Source organism: Pleurodeles waltl, chromosome 3_2, assembly GCF_031143425.1.
Source record: "Pleurodeles waltl isolate 20211129_DDA chromosome 3_2, aPleWal1.hap1.20221129, whole genome shotgun sequence".
NCBI lineage: Eukaryota > Metazoa > Chordata > Amphibia > Caudata > Salamandridae > Pleurodeles > Pleurodeles waltl.
The window spans coordinates 171,556,624-171,576,375 of record NC_090441.1 but is presented as its reverse complement, the minus strand read 5'-3'; the positions used below and the strand labels follow the sequence as shown (position 1 = coordinate 171,576,375).

Genomic DNA, 19,752 nt, shown 5'->3' with positions numbered 1-19,752 from the left:
GTACTTTGAATTATGAATCTGCATAGAATTTGATTAACATAGAAAATAATGTGCAATTTGGAAAATGTGCCCACTTGAGTGGCCATCATTAATCACATAGGGCCTCATTATGACCCTGGCGGTAGAGAACCGCCAGGGCCAACGGGGGCGGGAGCACCGCCGACAGGCCGGCGGTGCTCCCTTGGGCATTCTGAACGCGGCGCTTTGGCCGCGGTCAGAACGGGAAAACCGGCGGTCTCCCGCCGGTTTTCCACTGCCCTAAGAATCCTCCAAGGCGGCGCAGCTCACTGCGCCGCCGAGGGGATTCTGACAATCCTTACCGCCATCCTGTTCCTGGCGGCTCGTCTGCCAGGAACAGGATGGTGGTAAGGATTGTCGTGGGGCCCCTGGGGGCCCCTGCAGTGCCCATACCAATGGCATGGGCACTGCAGGGGCCCCCGTAAGAGGGCCCCGCTAGTATTTCACTGTCTGCGTAGCAGACAGTGAAATACGCGACGGGTGCAGTAGCACCCGTCGCACCTTCCCACTCCGCCGGCTCGATTACGAGCCGGCATCCTCGTGGGAAGGGAGTTTTTCCCTGGGCTGGCGGGTGGTCTTTTGGAGACCGCCCGCCAGCCCAGGGAAAAACTCATAATACCCTCCGCGGTCTTCTGACCGCGGAGCGGTATTATGGAGGGTGGCATCCTGGCGGGCGGCCTCCGCCACCCGCCAGGGTCATAATGAGGCCCATAGTGTCTTTATTAAAAAACCGATTAATATTAATTGCAGTTTTTACTCTAAGAAAATGTAGCAGTGTGACGTATTAGTGAATTTGCATTATGTCTTTGCTTTATTAATTATGAGCCTTAAGTTAGCGAAGTTTGGGCTTAGTTTGCGGAGCCTCATGTTAAGCTGCACTCTTCTAATAGATACGTGGGAAATGTATGCCTAGAGACATTAATTAGTGTTTTTCACTGAGTTGACCAAACGTTAGCAGATGTCTTTAACTTTCTCATGAGAACTGCTTGCTAGAATGTCTTGCAGTAGAAGTTGTTAAAATGTGTAGTTTGAGGCGTGAGACAGTGATGTTCCCAGGAGCTAACAATGGATGCACTGACTGGAATACGAATGGATACAAAAATTTTAACTGGTGAGCCTGACGGTGGGAACAGAAGAGGATACAATCATCGACATGTGAGAGACAGTTTAGTTATATACTAGATTTAGAAATAAATCCCTGTTGGGCTAATTGTAAACATATGATTCTTTGAGCAATGGCAAAGTGGGAAGCTCTTTAGACGATTTTAACTTAGCCCGACTGCACCGAGAGAGGAGAGCTCATCCCTATTTCGATTTCTTCCTGAAAGGATTCTACCTATAACTTCTTTGCTGAAACTTCTGATGCTGAATGCTGATCCCTTAGATGTTGCTTTCTTAATGGTTCAGATAGCTGAGAGCCCTCACTTCTGAAGCATTCCCATTCATGGCCCATCGCTGATGTCGACTGAACTGATGTCCAACTGATGAAGATAACCGCGGCCTGCTGATTCATATGAGGACCGTATAACAAAATGCTGTTGTATTTGATGTAACTTGTATTTTGTTTCTAGGCACCAACCGCTATTTTGGTAGAGCCATAGATAGATGTTTTCCAAATTTATGTTGACTAAATTGTTTTGCATGAAGCCCAAACATGCTATTCTAATCAGAAGGTTAGTAAGGGAAACCCTGACATGTTAACAGGTTGCTATTAATAAAAATTGACGTTGCTCAGTTGCTGAACCTAGATCTATGCTATTTCTATTGCGCAGTTATTCTTGCTATTGATTTGTACTGTAATTCTCAAATGTTTAGTGATTAATGCGTTAGTGAAATTGAGATTCTTTAGGAGGTTTGGTGAACCAGTGTTGTTCGTATATGTGCATCAGATGGTGTTGAGATTAATTTACGTAATATTAGCATTGTTAATATAGGGAAATAAACATTCTAACTTTTACCAAAAGGTGTGGTTATTTATGGCCCAATGGGTCATGGTGCGTGAAGATTACTGACTCCAAAGGTTATTAATCTTGTCGATTGATATTGTTGGTGATTTGTGTTGCATTTGGGATTTATGGTGGGAATTACTCTAGCGCAGTCAAAAGGTCCATCGAACCTCTAATGCGCCCCATTATAAGTTAAAGATAAGAAACCAAATAAGGTCAGATGCGCTAACACGCCCACAAAATGAAGTCGCACCTGCGTCAAGGGCTTTTTTCCCCTAATTTTAGCCACGTTACACAGCCTTGGCAATCCTGTGCAGCGTGGCTAAAAACCGTTGGCAAAACCAATGGTTCACTGTGACTGTAGGTTACCCAAGCTTGTCCTAACACTCTTGTGAGTGACAGAGAGGGATTCCTGGTTTCAGAAGATGTTGCTCCATTTGAGAGGGCTCTGTCACTTCCAAGTGAGACTCATCATACACCTTAGGCCCCCCTGGTGCTTCTTATGTGAAATGCTGGATGAATAAAGGAAGAACAGTGGGCTGAGAGGACCAGAAGGGTTAAGTGTCTTCATAAGTCTGGCAGGGTGATAGCTCATGGTTTGCAAGAGGAGTGCTTCAGTGAGTTTGGTTCATGTTTGGGAAAGCTGGGCATTCATTGGGCGTTAACTTCAATCCTCAGGTTAACAAGGTCGTGGAACATTATTTTTATGGGTTATGTGGGCAGAGAGTTTTTTTTCTGGATAATGTCCTTGTGGTATTAAGAGGTTTAGGAGCAGCGTGACATTTTGATGCCCAGGTTGCAGTGCACACCTGGAATCAGTTCGTGCTGATCAGAATACGAGGGGTGGCATAAACTAAAGTTGAGGGTCTACTAGGCGAGAAGATGTGCAGCTAGTCTGGAGTGTAGAATATACTCACACTTGTGAAGGAGGCTGAGAAGAGCAGATGAAAGGTAGAGTCAGTGCTTAATTTGTGCTTGTTGTTTCCGGTGCGGAGCACCAGCACTTATTTTTGCAGGCCAGGGCTTATTCTTCTGCCTCAGGCACACTAACCACACCTTAAGGCAGAGGTCTTCAATCTGGGGGTCGGGACCCCCAGGGGGGCCATGGAGACCTGGAAAAGGGGTCGCACATTCCCCCAGCTGATCCTTAAAATGCCTCAGCTGAACTTTTATTTGAGTCTCATGTGCTGTGAAAGCCACACAGACAGCTAAGGAGACTTTCAGCCAAGGGCTTCTACTTCCTGAATGAAAAGCAAATGTGCTCTACGAGCTGATCTGCAAATGTAAAGGGTGCTTGGGAGCAGCTTTAAATGATCAAAGCTTTGTGAGGACAAACATTAATTTTTTTGAGGGGTAGTGCGAAGAGTTAACAACTGAGCTGTGAAGTGCATGCTTGTAATTGTATTTACACAGCGCTCACTTCACCTGGAGGTGTTGAAGGGACAGCTATTAAAAAAAAGGTATTGCATATGCTCTGATATTACTTAAATCTACATTTTGGAAGCACAGTTTTATAATAAACCTTTTTGTAGTGGCCTATATTATACTGTGTGCAATGCAAGTATAAAATAATGCCTTTTTATATATTCACAGTGCTTTCTGTCACACGCTGTGACCTCATGGCACTAAAAATACACAAGTCACTATTCTCAACTGCACTAACAAGATTTAGTTCTGTTGCTCTCCGGTTAAACACAGACCTCTGCATTGCATTAACTAATAGAGGTTTCATAATGCACTACAGTGCATTTCCCAATGAGTAACAACTGTATTTTATTTATTTTTAATTTCAGCTGGCTATTATTTTATATGTAGCTACCTGACGGTGAAAGACTTAAAAAAATTTAGAGAATATTTTGGGTTTATTTCTGAGAGGCTTGCGCTGCTGGAGCATCACTTTTTTTGATGCTCCAGCATCACAAGCCTCTCAATCGTACCTATGAGCTGACTCAAAGCCACCCTGAGTGGATTGAATGGCCTTGTAGATATGGAGTAAGGCAAGGCAGTGCAAGTCGCTGCATTGCCTTACTTTGCGTCAAGGAGGCGTTCCACAGGCGTAGTGGTGGGTGTTCCTATGCAACACAGATGGATTTTGACACTGCCCCAGATTTACAAAATCAAGTAAACTGGAGCAGTACCAAAACATTACGTCTCCCCAGAGCACGCATACTGAGGAGAAATGTTAATTTCTCCTTGCTTTTTTCTCTTTCCATGTGTGCTGCTATCTGCCACACATGTAGACAGAGGTACAATGCCTTTCTGGATTGTTTTTGTGCAGGAAGGTGTCCCTTCCTGCACAAATACAATCCTGCCTGGCACTAGGCAGCAATTGTGCACCAGCGCAGGGGGAAAGGACAGAAATGTACTGTATTTCATGTATTTCATATTTCATATTCCTGCCCTTTTGTATTGGAGTGTGGCAGTGTAGCAAGAAGCCTTGCATCTCTGCCCCATATCAATTCCTAATAAATGAGGACCTTTGTTTTTAGCCACACCCTTGACCACGCCCCCACACTCACTGATCTTTGATTTGCTAAACGCTATTTAATATTATTTCCTCACAGTAAAAATGATTTGCTGTGCGAAATGGGGATGTTTATTATTGTTGATGATGAGGAGTACCAGGTTCTAGAAATTTTTATCAGGAGGGGGTCCTTACACCTACATTTTTTTAAGAGGGGGTCCCGGCATCAAAAAGTTTGAAGACCTCTGCCTTAAGGGCTCTCCACTGGCTCCCAGCAGCAAGGCTCAAATACAAGGTTCTATGCAGTGCCACAGCACCTACTTGGTAAAGGGCCCAAAATAATTGAAGAGATGACGTCTCACTACACTCGGCGTAAACCTGAGATCACTGTCCACCTACCAACAAACAAGGAGGTGGATTATTGTGTGAGTAAGGTCCTGTGCACAGTCCACAACTCCTTCCCCTGGGATAAGGTCCCACAATACCTGAAATGATGACCCGTCACTCTACTCAATGCAAACCTGAGATCAATCTGCCCACTGACAAACAAGGAAAGAAGGAGGTGGATTATTGTATGTTCAAGGTCCTGTGCACCGTCCACAACTCCTTCTCCTGGGATAAGGGCCCACGACACCTGAAGAGATGACCCCTCACTACACTCAGCCACTCAGGTGGGTGCCCAATTGAGGAAAATTAATACATAGAGACATTTTATTAGGTATACAAAATATTAAAACAGTACCTGGATCGCTCACATAAGTCAAAATGGTATCTTTTATTTCAGAGACAACAAGTGGAAAGAATTATATTAAATGACAAAAAAAAAAACACAAAAACACAATATAGTGTTTAAAAGTGCACTCCAAGTGAGAAAAACATCAACTTAAATACATAAAATATTGTTTTATATGCAGATATTGGTGTATTGATATATCAAGAAAAAGGCAGTCAAATATACTAAGAAGGATATAGCCACAGGGAGGTTTCCCTCCTGGAATAGGTTTTTGAAAGGTCTGTCGTTCATGCTTTTTTTTTTTTTTTTTTACATGTTCATGGCGTTTCGACCCCACCATGAATACAGGGGTCTCATCAGGACAAACAGTGACCTGGGGGATGACTGCCTTGTATATACCAGGACTTCTTAAATAAGTTCCAAGAGTACTCATGGAGTACTATACAATAAAACAGCCGCACAGCAGAGAAACTCTGAACATTACAATACGGCATGCAGTTATACGGCCGCATAGCATTACAACAAATTGTAGCATAGCGTCACGAAACAGGAGCAGTTTAGCGTTGCCGAGGATAACACTGCGCGACCCAGCCTAGCATCACACGCGCCGCACACGTCAGCAGAGCCCAACTCGACTTGGATCGTGTGTCAGAGCTCCCTGACTTAGAGTGACCGGAATTTTAAAGAGAAAAACCGGGACATTTCACAAAAATAGAAGGACTACACTTTTACCTCAACTGAGCCCACAGAATGACAGCACTTCTCAGCGTTGAATTCAGAGGAGGCACCAAAAACTTAAATAAAAGTAACATTTTTGAAGCCAGCATTATTCATGTTAATTAATTTATAACAGCTGCTAACTATCCCTGCTTTCAAAACATAAAATGTCTCCTGTCACCATTTTCAGTCGACCCTGTGAAAAAACCGGAACATGAGCTAAATTTTCGAAATATGCCGGGACAGCTGGCGAAAAACCGGGACTGTCCTGGCAAATCGGGGACGCCTGGTCACTCTACCCTGACTTCCCCTAGAGAAGGGGGTGCACCCCCCTGTCTCCAACCTCTCCCTGCGTCTTCTCTGTGGGAGTGGGTGAGGTGGGGGAGCCGGTGGTGGAGGGGTGGGAGGGTGGTGAAGCGAGATCAGAGCGTGGTGAGGAGCAGGGGAGAGAGAAGAAGACGCAGACAGGGGTGTATTTGGCTTGGGAGAAGAGAGACAATACGAGAGGGTAAGATGAAGATGGACCTTTTGAAGAGAGAAGCTGGGTACCTCTTAAGACTGGAGAGATGTGGGCAGACGGGAAGGTGGATGGAGCGTGTGTAAAGGTGCGAGGGAGTCTGAGGGAAAGCGAGAGAGAGGAGACAGCTGGATGGAAGTAAGGAGAGAGAGGGGCACAAGGAAGGAGGGAGGGAGTAAAACAGAGGGAGGGCAGAGAAGAAGAGATAAATGGAGTGCAGGGTGACAGTGAGTAGCGAAGAACAAATGCGACACCCAGGAGGGAGCTGGAGGGAGGGAGAGAGTGCGCGGGGCCGTGATGGGAGGGAAGTGAACGGAGGGGGTGGGGATGCCTGGGAGGGAAGGTTTACTGAGTGGAGGGAGAGAGGAACAGAAGACCGGATGTCACCAGTTTCCCGTCGCTGCTGCTCAGACCTGGCCGCACAGATGTCAGGTCCTGAAGGGTTAATGGTCGTCTAGCCCCCCGGAGCTGGTCGGAGGGGACCCCCGAGAATGGCAGCAGCTGGAGGGGCGATCTGGAGACCTCAGGGTCGCCGGAGAAGCAGGAGAGCGGATGGGCAGGAAAGACTAAGCTTTGACCCAGCTTCACCCCGACCCCAGGAGGATGAAGGTAGCAGTAATCCCGCACGGGTGAGTGCTAGATTCGCGATACGCCCCCAACCTACACTCCCCACTACCTCACCATAGCGCATAGAGCCGGCCCTGCTCGGAGCGTGTGCTTTACGAATACACTGAGTTTCCTCACTGACGGGATTGTGGACTCATTTACTCAATCGCTTGCACGCCTCCTACGCTGCTTTCTCAATACTCATTCGCTCAGGTCAGTAACTCAGTCACACACACACTCTGGGCTGGATCTAGGGTGGTGCGACTGGTGCCACTGCACCGCTGACTTTGGGAAGGGGTGCCTTGTTTGCAGGTATATTATGGTTTTAAAAGCACCAGCTGCAGCGTTCCTTGCCTCCAGTAATTTTCAGGCAACAATAAGAATGTCACTATAACTCTGGTGATTAATGTTCTGCCTTGAGAGAGATCAGAGCGGTCTCTGGTGGAGGTTTGCAGAGGGTTAATATGCCTCTTGCAAAGCACATATACCATGCAGATTACAAAGTGCATATAATGCAAATAGCTCAGTGGGTTACTGCTTTTGTCAGAGAGGTCCTTTTGTTACTTGCAGTTTATAAGTTAAAATCATAATAGAGGACAGTGAGCTATTAACTGTCATCAAAGAACTGCATGGATACTGCAAGGTATAGATTAGAGCATTATATATTTCCCCCCAGTCTTGTTTTATCCTAATGTTGAAAAAAGGGTTAATTTGGGTAGAAATCAATTGTTATTAGTAACGAGAACCCCCAACCATGGTGTTACATTTTACATACTGAGGTTGTGCTTCTCCAGACCAAGCACTCAAGCTACACAGCCTACCAGTATGGATGACATGTGAGTCCTACATCTTGTAGAGCTCTGTTTTATGTAACATTTCTTATACCCTGATTTACACACCTATGATTGTCTCTGTGTATTGTGTGTGTAGCGTAAAGTGCTCTGACACCCTACACTGGTATGAGTGGCGCTACAAAACGAATTAAATGCATCTGCAAGAGAGTGGTTATGGAGACTTGAGGGGCGCTGTTAAAGGGTGGTAGTGAGGGAATCAGTGGAGAAGGAGGCCAATGGGGGCGCCAACACACATTGTGGTATAGGGCGTTGCCAGCGCTAAGGTCGGCCCTGCACCTACATCAGGGAGACAGTCCGCATGTCCAGGGTTAAGAATGAAAATTGCCAGTTCTAAGTCCTAGAAAATATTTTTCCCCTTTAGACTAACCCCTTTGTCTACCCATGTAATGTGGGGTTTTCTCTTCTGTTTGCCTCCGCCCCTCGGAAAATAAACAACTGCATTGTTTGCAAGTTTGGAAGCTCTGTGTAAGTGGTTTGTGAGTATTTGTGTTTGGACGTGGTGAGTGTACAGGTAGACATTCTCTCTGCTTACATAAGTGTACCTGTGCACTGATATCCTGGTGAAGGCTTTTTAGCATGGCATCATGCAAGACCTTTTGCTGTTACTAAAATTATATATTTGATATACAGAATTATAGATGTGTAACAGTGAATTATAGGGATGTTTTTCACCAAGGGGTTCTGTGTGGCATCAAATAGGCGATGAAAGCGTAGCTCGAGTTATCCATGATATCACTCTGCACCCCGAGATGAAAAACATTCTCATCATTCACTTTTTAACCCATCTATAATTTTCTGTTACGTATAGCTCAAACAACATGTTCCGTTTCTACGCAGGGGGAGAGGATTCATGGGTGTGCCATACATAACATGTTCCCTCCTCCCTGCCCCAAATTAAAAGCACACTTTACCTGCAATCCCTAAAAACCTGACCACCTTCCCTGCAGGTGTGCTTTCATTCACAGCAGACAAGCAGCGGTGCTCTCAGAGAGCCCTGTCACCTGTCCTGGACGGCTTTATGACATCACTGCAGTGGGTAACCAGTTTTATCATCTCAGCATCAAAATATTGGTAAACTCATATATCAACTGATGAATCCATGTCTTCACATCAAAATTCTCCTTTGCATTATCATATCCAGCCAAATCAGTAGATCCAATGGGGTTTATTGCAAAGTGCATGAATGAAAAACACAACATCAGTATGAGGTACAGAGATGAAGCCACAAATGCCGACACATGTTTTGCCCCCTAGTGGTACGTAAACCGGGGGCTTTGTCAAGGCTATTCCAGTATTCTTAAGGTAAGTTGTTGTGTATCTCTATCATAATGTTGGGATGATTAAGGAATAAATCACTCAGTGCGCACCAAATTCACCGAATTGATGGGATAAATCCCTTGTTTAGAATTGGAAGTCCCTAGTTTTATTATCTGTTGCTAGTTGTAGCAGTGAGTTATGCCATCCATGCATCACATACATATTTCAGCCAGCTCTATTCAGCCATTTGTCTTTATATTTTTTTCTGCCCACCAAGCGTGGGGCAGTGGGCCAGCCCAACTTCACTGTGAGTGATGGCATTCTGCCCTTTCAGAAGTAGCCCATCCGCACACTAAGAAGTCCCTGGCCATCCTGCCTCTTTTTAAGGGCAGTATTTAAAATTTCAGACATTTGGCCTATAGAGTAGAACTTTGATCTCAACAGTTAATGTTATGAAAAGGCATAGCTTTTTGGTTTTACTTCAATAATACCACTGTTAGCCCCCTTATAACGCTACAAATGGGAGAAAAACACACAGAAGAAAAAGCAGAACAAGTCATCTTATTCAGAAAAGAAGACGCCCACATTTCCAGAGGATCTCCCATAGGCAGGAACTATTTTGCCCCCGTTCCTGAGACCACACATGTATTGCGTGGCCCCCATCTCCCCTCAGCCATCTGAGACACCAAAGTTGTATCCTCCCACCAGCTGTCTAAAGCACACCCTAGCATGTCAGCATGATGGTAATTCTTGGCATATTGTGGGCATTCATGTTACAGCAGGTTGGCAGCTCTTTCCATACTGTGGGCATCAATTGCACAGTGGTGGTAATACTTGACGCATTGTGGCATTCATAGCCCCCACATCTGCTGTAATGCTGCCCCTGCGTTATTGTGGTAATTCGTGGCATACTGTGGGCAAGCATAGCATGATAGAGCCCAATCTAGCATAATGCTGGCTTTAGTTTAAGGGTGATAATTCATGGCATATCTCAGACAGCCAGGATAAGATGATGCCAGGGTGTGAATGTAAATCATTTTGAATACATTAAAGTTGAGGCATGCTCTGCCTCGAAGACCTGAGGAACTACTGCAGGTGAAGTAGGGTGCACACTCGTGTGCATGCTCCGCCAACACTTTCTCCAAAACCAAGGGCAGATGCAACTTTGCCAATGCTTGGTTTTCAACAGAAGGTTGAGTACGGCAAAACCAACTGCATTGTTAAATGCTTCATGTATGCAGTGCTTAGTACTAGTGTGCAGCCTGTCTTTAGTGGTCACAGTTTTGTCACAGACAAGGGTGCAGTACAACCAGACTAAAGGTCCTGGGTGAATGAGAGCCAGTCTTCAGTGGGCACAAGTGAAAGGGACTGCGGCCCAGATTAGTGCAAAAGTGGCGCAGTGCGGTGCTGTGCCAAAAATAGCAGCACAGCACTGTGCCACTTTTGAAACGCTGGGAGCCTCTCGAAAAGAACCTTAAGGGGGCCCATTCCAGTGCTTAATTTGTAAATAAAAGCGTGCCGGTGCTCAAAGCCCTCCACTTAAACACGCGGCTCCTTCAATTAAATGTGCGAACACGGAATACTGGGGCAGGGTAATCCTGAAGCCATCTCGGGCCTCCTCAATCCATTTAAAGCCACTCCCTGCCCCTTCAGCTCACTCTTGCAGCTTTCTGCTTTCTCCCTTTGTGATGATTTTTTTCTTTTTTTCTTTCTCCGTCTTTCCCAAATATGTCTTTTGCTTGCAATTAAGCACTGGCCCTAAAAAATATGTGCCGGTGCTCAGCACCAGAAGCTACAAGCACAAATTAAGCACTGGCCCCCTCCCTCCTGGACCCAGTTAGGGGCCTGCAACCCGTGCAGAGTGTACTGGACTAAGGGGGCCTCCTGTAGCTCGGGACCCTGCCCCCCCATGCAGGCCTTTGTTACGCCACTGATGGTAGCCCTCTTAGAGGAATGGTCGGGAGGATGAAAGAGGTGATCTAGTAAGCCTGTCGGAAGAATGGTGGTTAAGAAGAGACGAGTACAGTAATTCTGTCAGGGGTCTCGTAGGTGACAAGAAACAGGCCTGGTGATCCTTTCAGAGAATTGGTGGGTAGGAAGGAGCAAGTCTAGTCATCCTGTTGGTGAAATTGTAGGAGATGGGAAGAAATGCGTCTGATATTCTTATCAGAGAGATGGTGGGCAGGAAGAACCGTGCATGGTAAGCCTCTCATAGGAGCGGTAGGTAGGAAGAAACGAGTAGGGATTGCTAGGAATAAAGAGGTAGGGATAGGTAGGGAGAAACGGGTAGGGATAGGTAGGGAGAGACAGGTAGAGATAGTTTGGAAGAGACGGGTAGTGATAGGTACAGAAAGACGGGTAGGGGTAGGTATGGCGAGACGGGTAGTGATAGGTTGGGAGATACGGGTAGGTATAGCTAAGTACAGATGGGTAGGGATAGGTTGGGAGAAACTGGTAGGGTTAGGTAGGGAGAGACGGGTAGGTATAGCTAAGTAGAGATGGGTAGGGATAGGTTGGGAGAGACGGGTAGGGTTAGGTAGGGAGAGACGGGCAGGGATAGGTAGGGAGAGACTGTAGGGGTAGGTAGGAAGATACGGGAAGGGATAGGTAGGTAGAGATGGGTAGGGATATGTAGGGAGAGACTCGTAGGGATAGGTAGAGAGAGACTGGTAGGGTTAGGTAGGGCGAGATGGGTAGGGATAGGTAGGGAGAGATGGGCAGGGATAGGTAGGGAGAGATGGGCAGGGTTAGGTAGGGAGAGACGGGCAGGGATAAGTAGAGAGAGACTGTTAGGGTTAGGTAGGGAGAGACGGGTAGGGATAGGTAGGGCGAGACGAGTAGGGATAGGCAGGGAGAGACGAGTAGGGATAGGTAGGGAGCGATGGGCAGGGATAGGTAGGGAGCGATGGGCAGGGATAGGTATGGAGAGATGGGCAGGGATAGGTAGGGAGAGATGGGCAGGGAAAGTAGAGAGAGACTATTAGGGTTAAGTAGGGAGAGACGGGTAGGGATAGTTTGGAAGAGACGGGCAGGGATAGGTAGGGAGGGACGGGTAGCGATAGTTTGGAAAAGACAGGTAGGGATAGTTTGGAAGAGATGGGCAGGGATAGGTAGGGAGAGATGGGAAGGGATAGGTAGGGAGAAATGGGTAGAGATAGGTAGGGAGAGACGGGCAGGGATAGGTAGAGAGAGACTGATAGGGTTAGGTAGGGAGAGACGGGTATGGATAGGTAGGGAGATACGGGCAGGGATAGGTAGAGAGAGACTGGTAGGGTTAGGTAGGGAGAGACTGGTAGGGTTAGGTAGGGAGAGATGGGTATGGTTAGGTAGGGAGAGACGGGCAGGGATAAGTAGAGAGAGACTGGTAGGGTTAGGTAGGGAGAGACTGGTAGGGTTAGGTAGGGAGAGACTGGTAGGGATAGGTAAGGAGAGACAGGCAGGGATAGGTAGAGAGAGACTGTAGTGTTAGGTAGGGAGAGATGGGTAGGGAGAGACTGGCAGGTATAGGTAGAAAGAGACGGGTAGCGTTAGGCAGGGAGAGATGGGTAGGGATAGGTAGGGAGAGACGGGCAGGGATAGGTAGAGAGAGACGGGTAGGATTAGGTAGGGAGAGACGGGTATGGTTAGGGAGGGAGAGATGGGTAGGGATATTTAGGAATAGACAGGTAGGAATTGTTAGGGAGAGATGCGTAGGGATAGGTAGGGAGAGACGGGCAGGGATAGGTAGAGAGAGACGGGTATGGATAGGTAGGGAGAGACGGGTAGGGATAGGTAGAGACTGGTAGGTTAGGTAGGAAGAGATGGGTAGGGATAGGTAGGAAGAGATGGGTAGGGATAGGTTGGAAGAGACGGGTAGGGATAGGTAGGGAGAGACGGGTATGGATAGGTAGGGAGAGACGGGTACGGACAGGGAGGGAGAGATGGGCAGGCATAGGTAGAGACTGGTAGGTTAGGTAGGGAGAGATGGGTAGGGGGGACGGGTAGGGATAGGTAGAGAGAGACTGGTAGGATTATGTAGGAAGAGACGGTATGGTTAGGTAGGGAGAGAAGGGTAGGGATAGTTAGGAATAGACAGGTAGGAATTGGTAGGGAGAGACGCATAGGGATAGGTAGGGAGAGACAGGCAGGGATAGGTAGAGAGAGACGGGTAGGGTTAGGTAGGGAGGGACGGGTATGTTTAGGTAGGGAGAGATGGGTAGGGATAGTTAGGAATAGACAGGTAGGAATTGGTAGGGAGGGACGCGTATAGGTAGGGAGAGACGGTAGGGATAGGTAGAGAGAGACTGGTAGGGTTGGAAGGGAGAGACGGGTATGGTTAGGTAGGGAGAGACGGGTAGGGATAGTTAGGAATAGACAGGTAGGAATAGGTTGGAAGAGATGGGTAGGGATAGGTAGGGAGAGACGGGTAGGGATAGGTTGGAAGAGACGGGTAGGGATAGGTAGGGAGAGACGGGTATGGATAGGTAGGAAGAGACGGGTACGGATATGTAGGGAGAGACGGGTAGGGACAGGGAGGGAGAGATGGGCAGGGATAGGTAGAGACTGGTAGTGTTAGATAGGGAGAGATGGGTAGGGAGAGACGGGCAGGGATAGGTAGGGAGAGAGGGGTATGGTTAGGTAGGGAGAGACAGGTAGGGATAGTTAGGAATAGACAGGTAGGAAATGGTAGGGAGAGATGCGTAGGGATAGGTAGGGAGAGACGGGCAGGGATAGGTAGAGAGAGACCAGTAGGGTTAGGTAGGGAGAGACGGGTAGGGATAGGTAGGAAGAGATGGGTAGGGATAGGTTGGAAGAGACGGGTAGGGATAGGTAGGGAGAGACGGGTATGGATAGGTAGGAAGAGACGAGTATGGATAGGTAGGGAGAGACAGGCAGGGACAGGGAGGGAGAGATGGGCAGGGATAGGTAGAGACTGGTAGGGTTAGGTAGGGAGAGATGGGCAGGGAGAGACGGGCAGGGATAAGTAGAGAGAGACTGGTAGGGTTAGGTAGGGAGAGACGGGTAGGGTTAGGTACGGAGAGACGGGCAGGGATAGGTGGGAAGAGACGGGTACGGATAGTTAGGAAGAGACAGGTAGGGATAGTTAGGAAGAGGCAGATAGGGACAGGATGAGACGGGTAGGAATAGGTAGGGAGAGACGGGCAGGGATAGGTAGGGAAGACGGGGGAATAGGTAGGAAGAGACTGGTAGGGTTAGATAGGAAGAGACGGGTAGGAATAGGTAGCAAGAGACGGTCAGGGATGGTAGGGAGAGATGGGTATGGTTAGGTAGGGAGAGTCAAGGAGACGGGTAGGGGTAGGGAGAGACGGTTACGGATAGGTAGGGAGAGACGTGTAGGGATAGGTAGAAAGAGACGGGTAGGGATAGTTAGGAAGAGACGGGCAGGGATAGTTAGGAAGAGATAGATAGACATAGGATGAGACGGGTAGGGATAGTCAGGGAGAGACGGGCAGGGATAGGTAGGGAGAGACGCGTAGGGAGAGACGGGTAGGGATAGGTAGGGAGAGACGGGTGAAGATAAGTAGGCTAGAGACGCGTAGGGATAGGTAGGGAGAGACGGGTAGGGATAGGTAGGGAGAGACGCGTAGGAGGGGCGCGTAGGAATAGGTAGGGAGAGACGGGCAGGGCTAGGTAGGGAGAGACGCGTAGGGATAGGTAGGGAGAGACAGGTATGGATGGGTAGGGAGAGACGGGTAGGGACAGGGAGGGAGAGACGCGTGTGGTGTTCCTATTAAAGGAATAGAAGGTAGGTATAGGGGAGTGCTTAGGTCTATCAGAAGTGGTAAACACTTTCTGCCAAGGGGTGAAGCTGGCATCAGACCTCTGGTTACCGCTTTATCTTCAGCGCCAAGTTCATATTTTAGGATTACCACAGTCCAGCTGCTGCCGCCTTTGACTCATGTTTTCCATTCTGGCGCCTTGAAGCCTTGGGTGCATGGCTTTCTGCGCTCTCGAGGCACTAGGGCTTTGTGTAGTAGAAACTTGCCCAGGAAAGACTACACTGTGCGATGGAACTCGGGCACAATCAATGACCAACAACTTTATCTGACAAGTTCGGAAACCGGAAACGGATGTTATGACAAAATGTGCTTCTTTGAGAATGCGTGACCCATGCATGAGGAAAGGGCGAGAAAAAAAAACACAGGGTAGCAGGCTGCTGGTGGAACACAGGAGCCGTGCCGGATCCTTGAGGCACGCTCACACACTTCTAGGCACTTGTGGTTTGAGAACCCTGTTCTCGCTGCACTGATCGTTTCTTCACATTGCCCAACCGAGTGCCTCTGGTGGTGACGCTGGGGCAGATTTCACTCTCATTCTGTCATTGGCCTCTCTGTTGAGGCTGCCAACAAAGTTTGGAATCAGTGAAGCATGCTGAGACCACCATGTGTCTGCTTGTGGTTTTAGGAACCAGCGCTAACCATCGCCGTCAATGCCTCGGCCAAGCCGCCGCATCCCCCACAGGCATAAGGTAACTGGAGGACATTACAACCACTGGTCCGTCCTCATGTGGACTCTTGTTGTGTTAAGCTCTGGCTGAAAGTCCTTGAATGGTGAAGGAAAGATCTGCCAGCATGCCCTGGCCACCCCCCTCTGGTCTCCGCCCAACGGAGTCCGCTGGGAGCGGTCTACATCTCCAGGCTCTGCTCACCAGGGTACCAGTGCTTAATTTGTGCTTGTTGTTTCTGGTGCTGACCACAGGCACTTATTTTTGAGGGGGCCGGGGCTTATTCTTCTGCCTCAAGCATTTGCTGCCAGCAAAAGAGATATATAAGAAAGACAGAGAAAAACGAAAAAGCGTCACAAAGGGAGAAAGCAGAAAGCTGCAAGAGTGACCTTAAGGGTCAGGGAGTGGCTGTAAATGGATTGAAGAGGCCCGAGATGGCTTCAGGATTACCCTGCCTCAGTATTCTGTGTTCGCACATTTAATTGCAGCAGCCGCGTGTTTAAGAGCAGGGCTTTGGGCACCGGCACCTTTTTATTTACAAATTAAGCACTCCAGGGTACTCCAGTGCGGTCAAAGTGTACCTCACTGATAGACTGGAAAGCTACAGCTCCCCCATAAAAGGATTGGTTGAAGGATGAGGGGTGATGGCAGACACCTGTCTGAATGTTCAGGGGCGCAACCTTTTTTACCTACTTCCAAGGAGTGGGAGAAGCGGGGTTACGGCAAATGACTCAAGGTTCAAGGGCGAAACCCTCTTTACCTACAACATTGCGTGGGGAAAAGGGGGTGAGAGCAGTTGAGTTGAGTTTCAAGGACGCAGCCTTATTTACCCATACCTGTCAGTGCCTAAGCACAGCGGGCCCGATTCTCAAAGGTAAATTTAGACCAAAAGTCTAAGGGGCAGATTTAAGAGCCCTAGCGCCACCTTAGTGCCACTATTTTTTTACGCTAAGGCAGTGCTAAATTGGCATTTTCCCCGCGTCACATTTACAAAGTGGCACAATGCATGCATTGCGCCATTTTGTAAACCCTTGCGCCACATTATGCCTGCGCGGGGCTTAATGAAGGCATTCCCCCATTAGGGGTGCAGAAAAAATAACACAAGGAAATCTAACAGATTTCCTTGCACATTTTTCTTGGCACTTTTTAACGCCTGCTCAGCGCAGGCGTAGAGAGTGTCATAGTTGAGGGGGCTGGTGACCAGGGCGTGCGTGACTGTCTTTCTGGTGTCAGTAGGGATCCATTTGAAGATTCGGCGGAGCATACAGAGCATGTAGAAGCAGGAGACAAATTAGCGTACTTGACGATTCATAGATAGGTGGCAATCAAGGATGATGCCGAGCATTCGTGCGTGGTCTGATGGATAGGCTGTTGGTCCAAGTTCCTCTGGCCTCCAGCTGTTGTCCGATATGGAGGTGTTCTTCCCGAAGATGAGGACTTCCATTTTGTCGGTGTTTAGTTGAGGCACCTGTTTGTCATCCATGTTGCTAGGTTGGTCATGGCATTGTGCAAGTTTGCTTTGGTGTTGTGGGGGTCTTCGGTGAGTGACAGGATTAGTTGTGTGTCATTGGCGTAGGAGACTATATTGAGTCTGTAGGATCTGACGATGTCTGCTATATCAATACAGTCATTACAATTTAGTAAAACCAGTTCAACAATTGGATTTTTTTATTGCCCCCGGCAACAATGAACCTTTCATCTTATGAGGAAGGTATTTTTTTGCATCATATGTCCTTAAAACTAATATTTGATTTGAGGGCATATTCACCGAAGCACAGATTCAACCTGAATCCTGTGCTAAATACTCAGTTAAACACAAATATTTTTTTGCATGCAAGAATTTGTGGATGGAAAACAGGTCAGACAGAAGCAACATGTGGTTTTACTAAGTGACAAAACCGACACTACATCCTATACTCTATTATAACCTTGCGTTGGGCTAAAAAATTGTCCCTCTGTGGAAATGGTATTTCCCCCAACACTTTATATCCCTACAGACAGTGCAGGATTCTGAACAAGGGTCTTAGAAGTGTTAGACTGTTAAAGAGGGCTGGGCTGTCTGGCAAAGGGCCGGCTTTGCAGAGGAGGTCCGGGCAGATATCTGGGATAGGCGACAGAGCTTGCTGGAGCCAAGATCTGTGGCCCCGGATTTGCCAATCTTGTAGGGGTTGTCAAGCTCAACATAGCTCAGATGACCACTGTTCTCACCACCTCCTACCACCTAGAGATGAATTCTAAGCTTTGCTGCAACTCTAGGAGCTACAGGCATCAACCCTTTCCTTACGTCTGTATGAATACTGACTGGTGGACTCAAAGTCCATCATCACTCCTGTGTATATCTATCTGTAGGGCAACCCCACCGCTGTTCTAGCGCTTCCCCCACTCTCACACAGTGTTGTTGGCACTCAGAGCCTCACCAACTCAGGTGAGGATCTTCTCTGTAATTTATCTTTTCCCCCATTAGTCATTTTTGTTTTCCAGGATGACAGCCTTGAAGAGTCAGACAGGCCTATAGGGTCATCAGGCAGAGCGTGAAGTGTGGTCTGACAGGTCAGTGTGTAGGCCAGTTTTTGGTTGTTTGTGGGTCTGTTTTACAGTCTGCTGGGTTGATTGTTACTGTTATTTTCACGGATATTCAAACAAACAATTCTTGCATCAAGCTCAAATCCATGTAGTCTTCCATACCTTGAAAACCACTTTTGGGACCTGGGTATATTTTCTGTCCCTTTGTGACCCTGGAGCCTTGATGTTGCAAGCACTGTGCCCAATTCCCAAACATTTTTGTGGATGTATACCTTAAGTGCACTAATGCACAATTTATGTTCACGAGTGCCACAAGTTCACAAAATTACGATGTGTAGAATTTTACTATTCATGGTGGATTTTTGACCATTGTATATTTAGAGTTAAGTTCAGGGTAGGTGAATGAGGCGGCCCCGCAAACAGCAGTGAATACTCACAAACTCCATGATTTGATTGTCGATTAATTAAAATGCCAGGAACAGCAGAAGTGACATGAAGCACGCTTTTGTCCCACTAGGAGGTCACAGCAATGATCCTTTGGCCAGCCAAGACTTTCTGATTTTACTAAAATTATATGTGTGTATATATATATATATATATATATATATATATATATAGTGCATTATGGGACTTGTATTTTGGATTACCAAGTCATGTGACTGATGATTGAAAAGCACTGCCTGAAGATCACACCTGTTTCTATTTTCCTGTGAGCAAGGCATTACACGCCGAAACACGTTAGGATCTGTATCTGCTGCTCTGAGGTTCATTAAACGTATGGATGTCACTGTAGATTGGTGCCTTGGCTGTTTTTTCGTGTGGATTTGTCTTGCAGTGGGACTCTTCACCCATGTGTTGAGGCCGCCCTGCAGGGTTTGTGGCCCCCCGTAACGAAGCAATGTGGAAACAATATATCACACACACATATATATATATATATATATATATATATATGGATTTTCTGCCACCCCTCTCTAACCATCAGTCTGTGTTTGTCATTCACAGTTTACTTCTGCCCAGTAGAGCACGGGCAGTGGGAGTGTCCACTTCAGCCACTGAGTAACTTCACTGCACTGTGAGTGACAGAATTCTGCCTCTTCACAAAGAGAACACACACACAAACTACCATTTCACAAAGAGAACACAAACACACACACAAAGTAGTTCCCCTTAGTGCAAGGGGCTACTATATAAATGTGAGCTTTTACAGACCCCTTTTTTGTTTTTTTTTAGCCATTTTATTTTAGATTTACGAGTGCCCAGCAGGTTCCTCAACAATAATATTTTTCAAAATTCTCAACAAATCAAAACATGGATGAAAAAAGCAAAGGAACTGGCAGCGAATGGTCTATGTATTGCTTTGTAATGCTTGCCTAATTCGCTGCTGAGGTTCTGTGATCTGTACAAAGTGGAAAACCTCAGAAACTCATCAGGTCTCTTAAATTGTTATTTTTTTCGGTTCCTGACGCTTAATCAATATTGATGAGACCAGTTTGCAGCGGCTATCTTTTTCAAATCCCTTCCAACTTTGAAAACTAACTAAGCATCACTTCTGTGCAAGGAAGTTTACATAGGTGCTACGGTTTCAGGTTGCTTATGTGTGGCTTTTTCATAACTTTGTGTAATAATGAGGGACATTTCAATGACTATGAGTGACACTGCTTCACTTGCA

At 47.1% G+C, this 19,752-nt stretch overlaps 1 protein-coding gene across 1 annotated transcript in view; it reads left to right on the top strand.

Moving 5' to 3' along the window:
* The first annotated feature begins 6,758 nt into the window (after window positions 1-6,758).
* Window positions 6,759-19,752, top strand: part of GPBAR1 (G protein-coupled bile acid receptor 1) — a 32,452-nt gene continuing 19,458 nt past the window's right edge. The window contains exon 1 of the mRNA XM_069227088.1: window positions 6,759-7,024. The gene's annotated coding sequence lies outside the window, so the exon portion shown is untranslated. The remainder of the gene's footprint in view (window positions 7,025-19,752) is intronic.